Source organism: Sinohyriopsis cumingii, chromosome 5, assembly GCF_028554795.1.
Source record: "Sinohyriopsis cumingii isolate HCF-2022 chromosome 5, ASM2855479v2, whole genome shotgun sequence".
NCBI classification, from domain to species: Eukaryota; Metazoa; Mollusca; class Bivalvia; order Unionida; family Unionidae; genus Sinohyriopsis; species Sinohyriopsis cumingii.
In genome coordinates this window covers 73237872-73254967 of record NC_142965.1, presented here as the reverse complement: position 1 = coordinate 73254967, position 17096 = coordinate 73237872, and positions in this window count along the sequence as shown.

Here is a 17096-nt window from a genome sequence, read left to right as displayed (position 1 = left end):
TGTCAATAAAGTGTTTAGGGATAGTCTGAGTGATCCCCTCATTGTATAGGTTGACTGCAGCCCTATAGCTGCTTGTATCTGGATCAGTTGTTATGTTCTGCACTTCAAAATTATCTTCTTTTAGGTTGAGAAGACATTCCGAGGTCCAAGTTTCCTCATCACCGATGTTAGTTTCCATACTTATATTTGCAGTACAATCACAGGTCTTGTTTGTCATATAAAGTTCATGTGATTGGTGTTGTATGTGATGAGAACACAATTTATTTTTAGTTGTTAGGGCAATAATGTCATTCTTTGATGTTACATTTTCAGCCTGTAAGTAGCAAACTTGTGTTGCTGGCTGAAATGGAGTTTTTCCAACACCAGAATACAAAGGATTATTGTATAAACCATCTCCTTGTACATCAATGATATCAGGTGGATTTCCCTTTGCGATATTAATTTCTCTTCGCTTTTGTCTCCGACTTCTCATATCCAAAATATTTTCTTGTATAATTTCTTTACAAATTTTGTTTGAAACCTTTGGCATCCCCTTTGTGGAAGGGGCAGGAATACTGGCAGACAGGAGTAATTTCCTTAGGCCAGCATTTCCCATGGACACTTGTGTCAGCCCCACTTGCAGCCCTCTATTTATATTGGCTGCTTTGCGTCCAGGATTTTTATTATACATTTCTTCATACAGATTAAACATCTCTTATTTATAACTGCATGTGGTGCATATTGCCCGTTCTCCCCAACCAAGGCCCCATTGTTCCTTAGACTGTTGGTCCCATTTGAAAAACTCCAAACACTTTGGGGATATTTGTGCATGTTCTCTGAAGATGCTGTTCCACATTACTTCATTCTGATGAACATTTATAATGCGATTAGTGGATGACTCCTCATCTCTGACAAAAACAAGAACAATAATAACTACCCTGAGACTCTCTGCTATACTTATATAAAGTTATATATATATATATATATATATATATATATATATATATATATATATATATATATATATATATATATAGAGAGAGAGAGAGAGAGAGAGAGAGAGAGTGACAGATAGATAGTTCTTTGATTATGTGAACACTCACATTCTGACATTGTAATTTTTTTTGATTTAATGCATGTAATTTAAATCACTTTTATGTGAACTGACTTGTATGACATGGATAATTAAGACATGAAAAGAAAATTACTACACATGTGTAGGCATCTCATTAAGTTATGTCCCTTCATAGCACAAATCTTTTCAAGAAATAAAAAGTTACATTTTCAGTATTTTTACTGCCAATAATCAGAAGATTAATGATACATTATTACAGTATCACTAAATAACTATGGAAATTATAGTAAAACTGCTTTCATAATTTGTCAGAGCAAAGCTTACTGTTTGTTTGTTTGTTTTGTTTTTTAAATTATTCTTACACCGGTTTAATTGAAGCCAATTAATATGAACTTAATGTGTATGACCCATACAAATTGCATATGTCGGTATGCTTTACATTATTTACCCTTTCATTTCAGATGGATATGCACACTGTTCCACCTGAAGTCTTGATGCAGGTAGCGGGCGTAGCGGTACCGGTGTCAACGGATTTTCATTGCTTTGATTTGGCACAGCCTCCACATACTGATCCGATGTGAGTCTTATAAACTTTCTATTTTCTGTTTTCTGTTCTTTATTGTTGTCGTATGCGAACCCTTTATTGTGAGGTACATGTCCCTTTTGGAAACACACTGTCCTCCTGTTTTTAACTCCCTTGGATTTGCTAGGCTTAGTACTTTTTCTTGGCATTTTTCTGTTCTTGATTCCCCAATCCAAAGTGGTTAAAAGTTGTACTGTATAAGGTATGATCACAGAGTGGCTTATTGTATGAATATTAGTGACTATCTAGGGGAGGAAAGTTTGCTGTTTATGTTACAGAAGGGATGGGGGAGGCTGAACTGTGTGAAAGGACTGGGGTTAGTGACCTCATTTATTAAGAGGCAGTGAAAATTGTTGATAGCCTAGACCTTTATTTTTAAGATTGGGTCATATCAACCTGTCCCTGATGTTAAGTTCTGTGTTTAGAAAACAAATATAAAGTCCTTTATTTTAGATCAAAATGTCATTTTAAGAGTAGAACAGGTACATGCTAACTAGTGCATTGACCTTTGACCTTGCTATTACATAATATGACATAATGTGATTTATCCCATATTGCCAAAGTGAAGTTAGATAAGTGTTGATATGAATAAGACACAACTCATAGTTAAAAGAATTCATTTATTTCAAAATATAATTTTGCTAGTGAAGCTAAAGTATGAAAACAAGAGTTGAAAACAGTTCAATGACATTTCTATACACATTCATATAAGACATAGCTTAGCAACTCATCAAACTGATTTTTACAAGTGAGACTAAGTACATTTGTTACTTATACAGTCCCGAACTATTTCACAGATTATAGGAAAAATTAAGGTTTGCTATAGGTATAACGGTACCAATTGCGCAAGACCACGTGGGCGGAGCCTAAGGTGTAGGGAAGATTGCATTCAGAAATAAAGAACAACACTAACTGTGATTGGTGCATTATGTAAGAGTTATACTTTCTGTTAGGCTTAAAAAAAGTGTAGCATCTTGGCAATATGTGAGTGTATGTTAATTTCTATTTAGATTATATTTTGTATTTTCTTTGATTTTTTTAAAATATGGTACACATGGCTGAAAATGTGCCTGTTGTGACTAGATAACTCTCACCCCTGTCTAGTTCCAGTGGAGTTATCTCTCTTAAATGCAATGGAGTACCTGGTTCTGTCATTGTCAAATTGACAATCTAACACTGCTCTCTAGAAAAGTGTGTGACATGCATGGTAAAGTAGGATAGAAAATATATTTATTTCCCCAAACATTAGCATTAAGGTCTATGGAAAAACAATTGGTACCGTGATACCTAAAGGTAAGATCATCTTCACAGTGTATCCATAGTAACGAGTATACGTAGCCGCCATTTATAATCTGTCATAGTGTCATTTGGTAAAACAATGGATATTGAGAAGTTTTGGTCTGATATTGACAGACTTTTACATAGAAAATGTATAAAATCTTCAGAAAAAAAAACACATGCTGGTTTTGGAGAGGGGCATTTGATAAAGACGGCTATGGCATACAGAAAGTTGTATGGCCACATGGCTCAATATCAGTTGTGTCTGCTCATAGACTGTCATATATGCGACAAAATAATTTATTTAAACACAATATACCACGTATGGATGATTATGGTCAGCTTTTAGATATTTCACATATATGTCATAATAAATGATGTATAAATAGAAAAAAATCTAGTTCTAGAACAGCATGCCATAAACCAGGATAGAGAACACTGTAGGACTCAAGGAAGCTGTACCGGTTGCCATAGACCACTTTGTGTCATATAGGAAATGCAGGCTTAAGTGACTTTTGGTAATTTATTATATACATGGTCTTCTTTTCCCCTTTTCTTTTTAACATTTGGCATTAATAGCCCTTTCTTGTAATTTTTTTCTCTTGAAATTCTTCATACAATTTATAAAGATAAGTTCTTTTCTCACATCTTCTTCTTTTAAATGCCATTGAATTTTTGTACGCTTTATATCGTGTAAATATTTTCTGCTTCTGAGCTAGTCTTTAAGCAACCCTAGTTCCAGATGAAATGCTACAGCCAATTGCATTGCATAGTTGTAGTATGGATTCCCCAGGCCCATTATTTAAAGAGTGCACTGCACTGTGTGCTCTACCAGAAAAATTCCTTGTCCATGTTATACATCTTGGCAATGAACGCCTTAAAACCCTATGTGCTGCCTCAACCTTTTGAGTATTTGTGTTAAATTTTGTTTTTTCCAAATTGAATGGTCCCAAACGATAATTAATTCAACCCCGCAATATGCCCTCAGACAGTTTTGTTACATGCATTTTAAAATTAGATGGCAAGTATGGACTTTTCTCCAACCAGTTACCATTGCATGCATATGAATTATCAGTACACAGACTATGATCTCCTTGGTAACACTGTACAATAGCATCTACACTGTATGAAAGGCAACCCTTGACTCTGTCAGTATCCCCGTTAAGTTTATTAAAAGCATTTTCAAACTCCACCTGACACCGCTGACTCAAGTCAATGGCAAACCTTTGACACATTTTTTGTCTAGCAGCTTTGGTAAGCCCTGACATCATGTGAACCAAATTTGGGCACCTTTTTATATATTTCCTATGGTTTTCAGAGAAATGTCTTGTGTCAATAAAGTGTTTAGGGATAGTCTGAGTGATCCCCTCATTGTATAGGTTGACTGCAGCCCTATAGCTGCTTGTATCTGGATCAGTTGTTATGTTCTGCACTTCAAAATTATCTTCTTTTAGGTTGAGAAGACATTCCGAGGCCCAAGTTTCCTCATCACCGATGTTAGTTTCCATACTTATATTTGCAGTACAATCACAGGTCTTGTTTGTCATATAAAGTTCATGTGATTGGTGTTGTATGTGATGAGAACACAATTTATTTTTAGTTGTTAGGGCAATAATGTCATTCTTTGATGTTACATTTTCAGCCTGTAAGTAGCAAACTTGTGTTGCTGGCTGAAATGGAGTTTTTCCAACACCAGAATACAAAGGATTATTGTATAAACCATCTCCTTGTACATCAATGATATCAGGTGGATTTCCCTTTGCGATATTAATTTCTCTTCGCTTTTGTCTCCGACTTCTCATATCCAAAATATTTTCTTGTATAATCTCTTTACAAATTTTGTTTGAAACCTTTGGCATCCCCTTTGTGGAAGGGGCAGGAATACTGGCAGACAGGAGTAATTTCCTTAGGCCAGCATTTCCCATGGACACTTGTGTCAGCCCCACTTGCAGCCCTCTATTTATATTGGCTGCTTTGCGTCCAGGATTTTTATTATACATTTCTTCATACAGATTAAACATCTCTTATTTATAACTGCATGTGGTGCATATTGCCCGTTCTCCCCAACCAAGGCCCCATTGTTCCTTAGACTGTTGGTCCCATTTGAAAAACTCCAAACACTTTGGGGATATTTGTGCATGTTCTCTGAAGATGCTGTTCCACATTACTTCATTCTGATGAACATTTATAATGCGATTAGTGGATGACTCCTCATCTCTGACAAAAACAAGAACAATAATAACTACCCTGAGACTCTCTGCTATACTTATATAAAGTTATATATATATATATATATATATATATATATAGAGAGAGAGAGAGAGAGAGAGAGAGAGAGAGAGAGAGAGAGAGAGAGAGAGAGAGAGTGACAGATAGATAGTTCTTTGATTATGTGAACACTCACATTCTGACATTGTAATTTTTTTTGATTTAATGCATGTAATTTAAATCACTTTTATGTGAACTGACTTGTATGACATGGATAATTAAGACATGAAAAGAAAATTACTACACATGTGTAGGCATCTCATTAAGTTATCTCCCTTCATAGCACAAATCTTTTCAAGAAATAAAAAGTTACATTTTCAGTATTTTTACTGCCAATAATCAGAAGATTAATGATACATTATTACAGTATCACTAAATAACTATGGAAATTATAGTAAAACTGCTTTCATAATTTGTCAGAGCAAAGCTTACTGTTTGTTTGTTTGTTTTGTTTTTTAAATTATTCTTACACCGGTTTAATTGAAGCCAATTAATATGAACTTAATGTGTATGACCCATACAAATTGCATATGTCGGTATGCTTTACATTATTTACCCTTTCATTTCAGATGGATATGCACACTGTTCCACCTGAAGTCTTGATGCAGGTAGCGGGCGTAGCGGTACCGGTGTCAACGGATTTTCATTGCTTTGATTTGGCACAGCCTCCACATACTGATCCGATGTGAGTCTTATAAACTTTCTATTTTCTGTTTTCTGTTCTTTATTGTTGTCGTATGCGAACCCTTTATTGTGAGGTACATGTCCCTTTTGGAAACACACTGTCCTCCTGTTTTTAACTCCCTTGGATTTGCTAGGCTTAGTACTTTTTCTTGGCATTTTTCTGTTCTTGATTCCCCAATCCAAAGTGGTTAAAAGTTGTACTGTATAAGGTATGATCACAGAGTGGCTTATTGTATGAATATTAGTCACTATCTAGGGGAGGAAAGTTTGCTGTTTATGTTACAGAAGGGATGGGGGAGGCTGAACTGTGTGAAAGGACTGGGGTTAGTGACCTCATTTATTAAGAGGCAGTGAAAATTGTTGATAGCCTAGACCTTTATTTTTAAGATTGGGTCATATCAACCTGTCCCTGATGTTAAGTTCTGTGTTTAGAAAACAAATATAAAGTCCTTTATTTTAGATCAAAATGTCATTTTAAGAGTAGAACAGGTACATGCTAACTAGTGCATTGACCTTTGACCTTGCTATTACATAATATGACATAATGTGATTTATCCCATATTGCCAAAGTGAAGTTAGATAAGTGTTGATATGAATAAGACACAACTCATAGTTAAAAGAATTCATTTATTTCAAAATATAATTTTGCTAGTGAAGCTAAAGTATGAAAACAAGAGTTGAAAACAGTTCAATGACATTTCTATACACATTCATATAAGACATAGCTTAGCAACTCATCAAACTGATTTTTACAAGTGAGACTAAGTACATTTGTTACTTATACAGTCCCGAACTATTTCACAGATTATAGGAAAAATTAAGATTTGCTATAGGTATAACGGTACCAATTGCGCAAGACCACGTGGGCGGAGCCTAAGGTGTAGGGAAGATTGCATTCAGAAATAAAGAACAACACTAACTGTGATTGGTGCATTATGTAAGAGTTATACTTTCTGTTAGGCTTAAAAAAAGTGTAGCATCTTGGCAATATGTGAGTGTATGTTAATTTCTATTTAGATTATATTTTGTATTTTCTTTGATTTTTTTAAAATATGGTACACATGGCTGAAAATGTGCCTGTTGTGACTAGATAACTCTCACCCCTGTCTAGTTCCAGTGGAGTTATCTCTCTTAAATGCAATGGAGTACCTGGTTCTGTCATTGTCAAATTGACAATCTAACACTGCTCTCTAGAAAAGTGTGTGACATGCATGGTAAAGTAGGATAGAAAATATATTTATTTCCCCAAACATTAGCATTAAGGTCTATGGAAAAACAATTGGTACCGTGATACCTAAAGGTAAGATCATCTTCACAGTGTATCCATAGTAACGAGTATACGTAGCCGCCATTTATAATCTGTCATAGTGTCATTTGGTAAAACAATGGATATTGAGAAGTTTTGGTCTGATATTGACAGACTTTTACATAGAAAATGTATAAAATCTTCAGAAAAAAAAAACACATGCTGGTTTTGGAGAGGGGCATTTGATAGAGACGGCTATGGCATACAGAAAGTTGTATGGCCACATGGCTCAATATCAGTTGTGTCTGCTCATAGACTGTCATATATGCGACAAAATAATTTATTTAAACACAATATACCACGTATGGATGATTATGGTCAGCTTTTAGATATTTCACATATATGTCATAATAAATGATGTATAAATAGAAAAAAATCTAGTTCTAGAACAGCATGCCATAAACCAGGATAGAGAACACTGTAGGACTCAAGGAAGCTGTACCGGTTGCCATAGACCACTTTGTGTCATATAGGAAATGCAGGCTTAAGTGACTTTTGGTAATTTATTATATACATGGTCTTCTTTTCCCCTTTTCTTTTTAACATTTGGCATTAATAGCCCTTTCTTGTAATTTTTTTTTCTCTTGAAATTCTTCATACAATTTATAAAGATAAGTTCTTTTCTCACATCTTCTTCTTTTAAATGCCATTGAATTTTTGTACGCTTTATATCGTGTAAATATTTTCTGCTTCTGAGCTAGTCTTTAAGCAACCCTAGTTCCAGATGAAATGCTACAGCCAATTGCATTGCATAGTTGTAGTATGGATTCCCCAGGCCCATTATTTAAAGAGTGCACTGCACTGTGTGCTCTACCAGAAAAATTCCTTGTCCATGTTATACATCTTGGCAATGAACGCCTTAAAACCCTATGTGCTGCCTCAACCTTTTGAGTATTTGTGTTAAATTTTGTTTTTTCCAAATTGAATGGTCCCAAACGATAATTAATTCAACCCCGCAATATGCCCTCAGACAGTTTTGTTACATGCATTTTAAAATTAGATGGCAAGTATGGACTTTTCTCCAACCAGTTACCATTGCATGCATATGAATTATCAGTACACAGACTATGATATCCTTGGTAACACTGTACAATAGCATCTACACTGTATGAAAGGCAACCCTTGACTCTGTCAGTATCCCCGTTAAGTTTATTAAAAGCATTTTCAAACTCCACCTGACACCGCTGACTCAAGTCAATGGCAAACCTTTGACACATTTTTTGTCTAGCAGCTTTGGTAAGCCCTGACATCATGTGAACCAAATTTGGGCACCTTTTTATATATTTCCTATGGTTTTCAGAGAAATGTCTTGTGTCAATAAAGTGTTTAGGGATAGTCTGAGTGATCCCCTCATTGTATAGGTTGACTGCAGCCCTATAGCTGCTTGTATCTGGATCAGTTGTTATGTTCTGCACTTCAAAATTATCTTCTTTTAGGTTGAGAAGACATTCCGAGGCCCAAGTTTCCTCATCACCGATGTTAGTTTCCATACTTATATTTGCAGTACAATCACAGGTCTTGTTTGTCATATAAAGTTCATGTGATTGGTGTTGTATGTGATGAGAACACAATTTATTTTTAGTTGTTAGGGCAATAATGTCATTCTTTGATGTTACATTTTCAGCCTGTAAGTAGCAAACTTGTGTTGCTGGCTGAAATGGAGTTTTTCCAACACCAGAATACAAAGGATTATTGTATAAACCATCTCCTTGTACATCAATGATATCAGGTGGATTTCCCTTTGCGATATTAATTTCTCTTCGCTTTTGTCTCCGACTTCTCATATCCAAAATATTTTCTTGTATAATCTCTTTACAAATTTTGTTTGAAACCTTTGGCATCCCCTTTGTGGAAGGGGCAGGAATACTGGCAGACAGGAGTAATTTCCTTAGGCCAGCATTTCCCATGGACACTTGTGTCAGCCCCACTTGCAGCCCTCTATTTATATTGGCTGCTTTGCGTCCAGGATTTTTATTATACATTTCTTCATACAGATTAAACATCTCTTATTTATAACTGCATGTGGTGCATATTGCCCGTTCTCCCCAACCAAGGCCCCATTGTTCCTTAGACTGTTGGTCCCATTTGAAAAACTCCAAACACTTTGGGGATATTTGTGCATGTTCTCTGAAGATGCTGTTCCACATTACTTCATTCTGATGAACATTTATAATGCGATTAGTGGATGACTCCTCATCTCTGACAAAAACAAGAACAATAATAACTACCCTGAGACTCTCTGCTATACTTATATAAAGTTATATATATATATATATATATATATATATATATATAGAGAGAGAGAGAGAGAGAGAGAGAGAGAGAGATAGATAGATAGTTCTTTGATTATGTGAACATTCACATTCTGACATTGTAATTTTTTTTGATTTAATGCATGTAATTTAAATCACTTTTATGTGAACTGACTTGTATGACATGGATAATTAAGACATGAAAAGAAAATTACTACACATGTGTAGGCATCTCATTAAGTTATCTCCCTTCATAGCACAAATCTTTTCAAGAAATAAAAAGTTACATTTTCAGTATTTTTACTGCCAATAATCAGAAGATTAATGATACATTATTACAGTATCACTAAATAACTATGGAAATTATAGTAAAACTGCTTTCATAATTTGTCAGAGCAAAGCTTACTGTTTGTTTGTTTGTTTTGTTTTTTAAATTATTCTTACACCGGTTTAATTGAAGCCAATTAATATGAACTTAATGTGTATGACCCATACAAATTGCATATGTCGGTATGCTTTACATTATTTACCCTTTCATTTCAGATGGATATGCACACTGTTCCACCTGAAGTCTTGATGCAGGTAGCGGGCGTAGCGGTACCGGTGTCAACGGATTTTCATTGCTTTGATTTGGCACAGCCTCCACATACTGATCCGATGTGAGTCTTATAAACTTTCTATTTTCTGTTTTCTGTTCTTTATTGTTGTCGTATGCGAACCCTTTATTGTGAGGTACATGTCCCTTTTGGAAACACACTGTCCTCCTGTTTTTAACTCCCTTGGATTTGCTAGGCTTAGTACTTTATCTTGGCATTTTTCTGTTCTTGATTCCCCAATCCAAAGTGGTTAAAAGTTGTACTGTATAAGGTATGATCACAGAGTGGCTTATTGTATGAATATTAGTTACTATTTAGGGGAGGAAAGTTTGCTGTTTATGTTACAGAAGGGATGGGGGAGGCTGAACTGTGTGAAAGGACTGGGGTTAGTGACCTCATTTATTAAGAGGCAGTGAAAATTGTTGATAGCCTAGACCTTTATTTTTAAGATTGGGTCATATCAACCTGTCCCTGATGTTAAGTTCTGTGTTTAGAAAACAAATATAAAGTCCTTTATTTTAGATCAAAATGTCATTTTAAGAGTAGAACAGGTACATGCTAACTAGTGCATTGACCTTTGACCTTGCTATTACATAATATGACATAATGCGATTTATCCCATATTGCCAAAGTGAAGTTAGATAAGTGTTGATATGAATAAGACACAACTCATAGTTAAAAGAATTCATTTATTTCAAAATATAATTTTGCTAGTGAAGCTAAAGTATGAAAACAAGAGTTGAAAACAGTTCAATGACATTTCTATACACATTCATATAAGACATAGCTTAGCAACTCATCAAACTGATTTTTACAAGTGAGACTAAGTACATTTGTTACTTATACAGTCCCGAACTATTTCACAGATTATAGGAAAAATTAAGGTTTGCTATAGGTATAACGGTACCAATTGCGCAAGACCACGTGGGCGGAGCCTAAGGTGTAGGGAAGATTGCATTCAGAAATAAAGAACAACACTAACTGTGATTGGTGCATTATGTAAGAGTTATACTTTCTGTTAGGCTTAAAAAAAAGTGTAGCATCTTGGCAATATGTGAGTGTATGTTAATTTCTATTTAGATTATATTTTGTATTTTCTTTGATTTTTTTAAAATATGGTACACATGGCTGAAAATGTGCCTGTTGTGACTAGATAACTCTCACCCCTGTCTAGTTCCAGTGGAGTTATCTCTCTTAAATGCAATGGAGTACCTGGTTCTGTCATTGTCAAATTGACAATCTAACACTGCTCTCTAGAAAAGTGTGTGACATGCATGGTAAAGTAGGATAGAAAATATATTTATTTCCCCAAACATTAGCATTAAGGTCTATGGAAAAACAATTGGTACCGTGATACCTAAAGGTAAGATCATCTTCACAGTGTATCCATAGTAACGAGTATACGTAGCCGCCATTTATAATCTGTCATAGTGTCATTTGGTAAAACAATGGATATTGAGAAGTTTTGGTCTGATATTGACAGACTTTTACATAGAAAATGTATAAAATCTTCAGAAAAAAAAACACATGCTGGTTTTGGAGAGGGGCATTTGATAAAGACGGCTATGGCATACAGAAAGTTGTATGGCCACATGGCTCAATATCAGTTGTGTCTGCTCATAGACTGTCATATATGCGACAAAATAATTTATTTAAACACAATATACCACGTATGGATGATTATGGTCAGCTTTTAGATATTTCACATATATGTCATAATAAATGATGTATAAATAGAAAAAAATCTAGTTCTAGAACAGCATGCCATAAACCAGGATAGAGAACACTGTAGGACTCAAGGAAGCTGTACCGGTTGCCATAGACCACTTTGTGTCATATAGGAAATGCAGGCTTAAGTGACTTTTGGTAATTTATTATATACATGGTCTTCTTTTCCCCTTTTCTTTTTAACATTTGGCATTAATAGCCCTTTCTTGTAATTTTTTTTTCTCTTGAAATTCTTCATACAATTTATAAAGATAAGTTCTTTTCTCACATCTTCTTCTTTTAAATGCCATTGAATTTTTGTACGCTTTATATCGTGTAAATATTTTCTGCTTCTGAGCTAGTCTTTAAGCAACCCTAGTTCCAGATGAAATGCTACAGCCAATTGCATTGCATAGTTGTAGTATGGATTCCCCAGGCCCATTATTTAAAGAGTGCACTGCACTGTGTGCTCTACCAGAAAAATTCCTTGTCCATGTTATACATCTTGGCAATGAACGCCTTAAAACCCTATGTGCTGCCTCAACCTTTTGAGTATTTGTGTTAAATTTTGTTTTTTCCAAATTGAATGGTCCCAAACGATAATTAATTCAACCCCGCAATATGCCCTCAGACAGTTTTGTTACATGCATTTTAAAATTAGATGGCAAGTATGGACTTTTCTCCAACCAGTTACCATTGCATGCATATGAATTATCAGTACACAGACTATGATCTCCTTGGTAACACTGTACAATAGCATCTACACTGTATGAAAGGCAACCCTTGACTCTGTCAGTATCCCCGTTAAGTTTATTAAAAGCATTTTCAAACTCCACCTGACACCGCTGACTCAAGTCAATGGCAAACCTTTGACACATTTTTTGTCTAGCAGCTTTGGTAAGCCCTGACATCATGTGAACCAAATTTGGGCACCTTTTTATATATTTCCTATGGTTTTCAGAGAAATGTCTTGTGTCAATAAAGTGTTTAGGGATAGTCTGAGTGATCCCCTCATTGTATAGGTTGACTGCAGCCCTATAGCTGCTTGTATCTGGATCAGTTGCTATGTTCTGCACTTCAAAATTATCTTCTTTTAGGTTGAGAAGACATTCCGAGGCCCAAGTTTCCTCATCACCGATATTAGTTTCCATACTTATATTTGCAGTGCAATCACAGGTCTTGTTTGTCATATTAAGTTCATGTGATTGGTGTTGTATGTGATGAGAACACAATTTATTTTTAGTTGTTAGGGCAATAATGTCATTCTTTGATGTTACATTTTCAGCCTGTAAGTAGCAAACTTGTGTTGCTGGCTGAAATGGAGTTTTTCCAACACCAGAATACAAAGGATTATTGTATAAACCATCTCCTTGTACATCAATGATATCAGGTGGATTTCCCCTTGCGATATTAATTTCTCTTCGCTTTTGTCTCCGACTTCTCATATCCAAAATATTTTCTTGTATGATCTCTTTACAAATTTTGTTTGAAACCTTTTGCATCCCGTTTCTGTAAGGGGCAGGAATACTGGCAGACAAGAGTAATTTCCTTAGGCCAGCATTTCCCATGGACACTTGTGTCAGCCCCACTTGTAGCCCTCTATTTATATTGGCTGCTTTGCGTCCAGGATTTTTATTATACATTTCTTCATACAGATTAAACATCTCTTATTTATAGCTGCATGTACTGCATATTGCCCGTTCTCTCCAACCAAGGCCCCATTATTCCTCAGACTGTTGGTCCCATTTCAGAAACCCCAAACACTTTTGGGATATTTGTGCATGTTCTCTGAAGACGCTGTTCCACATTACTTCATTCTGATGAACATTTATAATGCGATTAGTGGATGACTCCTCATCTCTGACAAAAAAGAAGAACAATAATAACTACCCTCAGACTCTCTGCTATACTTATATAAAGATATCTATCTATCTATCTATATATATATATTTAAAAATATATCTATATATATATATAAATATATTTTTATATATGTCTGTGTATAAATATATATCTATATATATATATATATATATATAGATATATTTTTATATATGTCTGTGTATAAATATATATATATATATATATATATATATATATATATATATATATATATATATATATATATATATATATCTTTGATTATGTAAACACTCACATTCTGACATTGTAATTTTCTTTGATTTAATGCATGTAATTTAAATCACTTTTATGTGAACTGACTTGTATGACATGGATAATTAAGACATGAAAAGAAAATTACTACACATGTGTAGGCATCTCATTAAGTTATCTCCATTCATAGCACAAATCTTTTCAAGAAATAAAAAGTTACATTTTCAGTACTTTTTCTGCCAATAATCAGAAGATTAATGATACATTATTACAGTATCACTCAATAACTATGCAAATTATAGAAAAACTGCTTTCATAATTTGTCAGAGCATAGCTTACTTTTTGTTTGTTTGTTTTGTTTTTAAATTATTCTTACACCGGTTTAATTGAAGCCAATTAATATGAACTTAATGTGTATGACCCATACAAATTGCATGTGTCGGTATGCTTTACATTATTTACCCTTTTATTTCAGATGGATATGCACACTGTTCCACCTGAAGTCTTGATGCAGGTAGCGAACGTAGCAGTACCGGTGCCAATGGATTTTCATTGCTATGATTTGGCACAGCCTCCACATACTGATCCGATGTGAGTCTTATAAACTTTCTATTTTCTGTTTTCTGTTCTTTATTGTTGTCGTATGCGAACCCTTTATTGTGAGGTACATGTCCCTTTTGGAAACACACTGTCCTCCTGTTTTTAACTCCCTTGGATTTGCTAGGCTTAGTACTTTATCTTGGCATTTTTCTGTTCTAGATCCCCCAAATTATTAAAAATTCCAATCCAAAGTGGTTAAAAGTTGTACTGTATAAGGTATGATCACAGAGTGGCTTATTGTATGAATATTAGTCACTATTTAGGGGAGGAAAGTTTGCTGTTTATGTTACAGAAGGCATGGGGGAGGCTGAACTGTGTGAAAGGACTGGGGTTAGTGACCTCATTTATTAAGAGGCAGTGAAAATTGTTGATAGCCTAGACCTTTTTTTTAAGATTGGGTCATATCAACCTGTCCCTGATGTTAAGTTCTGTGTTTAGAAAACATATATAAAGTCCTTTATTTTAGATCAAAATGTCATTTTAAGAGTAGAACAGGTACATGCTAACTAGTGCATTGACCTTTGACCTTGCTATTACATAATATGACATAATGTGATTTATCCCATATTGCCAAAGTGAAGTTAGATAAGTGTTGATATGAATAAGACACAACTCATAGTTAAAAGAATTCATTTTATTTCAAAATATGATTTTGCTAGTGAAGCTAAATTATCAAAACAAGAGTTGAAAACAGTTCAATGACATTTCTATACACATTCATATAAGACATTGCTTAGCAACTCATCAAACTGTTTTTCACAAGTGAGACTAAATACATTTGTTACTTATACAGTCCCGAACTATTTCACAGATTATAGGAAAAAACAAGGTTTGCTATAGGTTTAACGGTACCAATTGCGCAAGACCAGGTGGGCGGAGCCTAAGGTGTAGGGAAGATTGGATTCAGAAATAAAGAACAACACTAACTGTGATTGGTGCATTATGTAAGAGTTATACTTTCTGTTAGGTTTAAAAAAAAGTGTAGCCTCTTGGCAACATGTGAGTGTATGTTAATTTCTATTTAGGTTATATTTTATATTTTTTATGATTTTTTTAAAATATGGTACACATGGCTGAAAATGTGCCTGTTGTGACTAGATAACTCTCACCCCTGTCTAGTTCCAGTGGAGTTATCTCTCTTAAATGCAATGGAGTACCTGGTTCTGTCATTGTCAAATTGACAATTTAACACTGCTCTCTAGAAAAGTGTGTGACATGCATGGTAAAGTAGGATAGAAAATATATTTATTTCCCCAAACATTAGCATTAAGGTCTATGGAAAAACAATTGGTACCGTGATACCTGGAAAGGTTTATCGACAACGTATTCAGATATGGAAAGGTATTCCTTGAACCATCAACTATACAACTGTTTTCATTACATGCCTTTATGATACAGATATATAACCAAAATGACAATCAGTTGCATTGATGGCAAAAAATCCTGACTGGTTTGTCATGATTCGCATCAACCGTATCAGTGACAACCAAGGCAACACAATACGGTATCGGTATAACCTAACGTCTCCTAGTGTACCTAAAATACAAAACAAAAGAGTACACGGGTCCATGTGTGGAACGCGCGTGAAATAATATATATTTTGTAATATTTTGATAGATAAAATTAAGTAATAAATGCAGAATATATATATATATATATATATATATATATATATATATATATATATATATATATTCTTTGTACAAGGTGTACAATAAATTGGTTTATTTTTCACCCTGAAACATTCTATGAGATTCAACTATGCGTACGTGTGTGTGTGTGTGTGTAAGGTAGTGAGGATTCATGCTTAGTGAATATACTTTACTTGAGTATGATTTCTAGATATCATGTATACATGATTAGTTAACTTATTTCCCGGCTAGAGCATCTTCTAGCGTATTAAGATAAGTAATTGTTTTCTGTGTATTAGCACCCTTAGGTGTACAATATTGCCAGCTCGTAACCCCATTAATGAAGGGATGTGTCCAGCACCAGTTATAGCTATACCCTTTAGTGCCGCAGTAGTCAAATGGGTTACAACACTGTTCCTGGGTTTTATGCGCATCTACTTCGCACCAGTAATAATGAGGAAGATCTGAAACTGAGTGTTGACCACACGAATGTGATGCAATACATTGGGATCCTTTGACGGTTACACTACCAGGATTACCGCAAAACACAACTTTGTTTCCACTACCACACAGAATACTGATAGCACCGGGGTTAAGCTCAAATGCTTCGCAATCTGATGTGCAGCAATAGAACCATTCTTTTGCCGTTACGTAACACCAACTGTAAGAAGATCCTTGATGGAAACCGCACTGGTGGTCGGGTCGACACGGGTCGTTGCCAGCGGTATAGGTGACAGGAATTGTGCCACGCAGTGATAACGATAGATCATCGTTTGCATTATTTTTCTTGTCGTTGATCACATCGTGTGTTGGAATGCAACGTGTGTGAACAAACAACAGTACCAGGCCCTGTAGTAGAAGGACGTGCCACATGATACTTTGGAGTATGATCTAAAATAGAATAAAGATCAATAAAGCAGGCCATTTGTAATTTAAAAATGCACTTCCGATGGATATGAGAATTACATATTTGTATCGTGTTTCTGCTTAAACCACATGACACTTAATATTTTGTTGTTCTT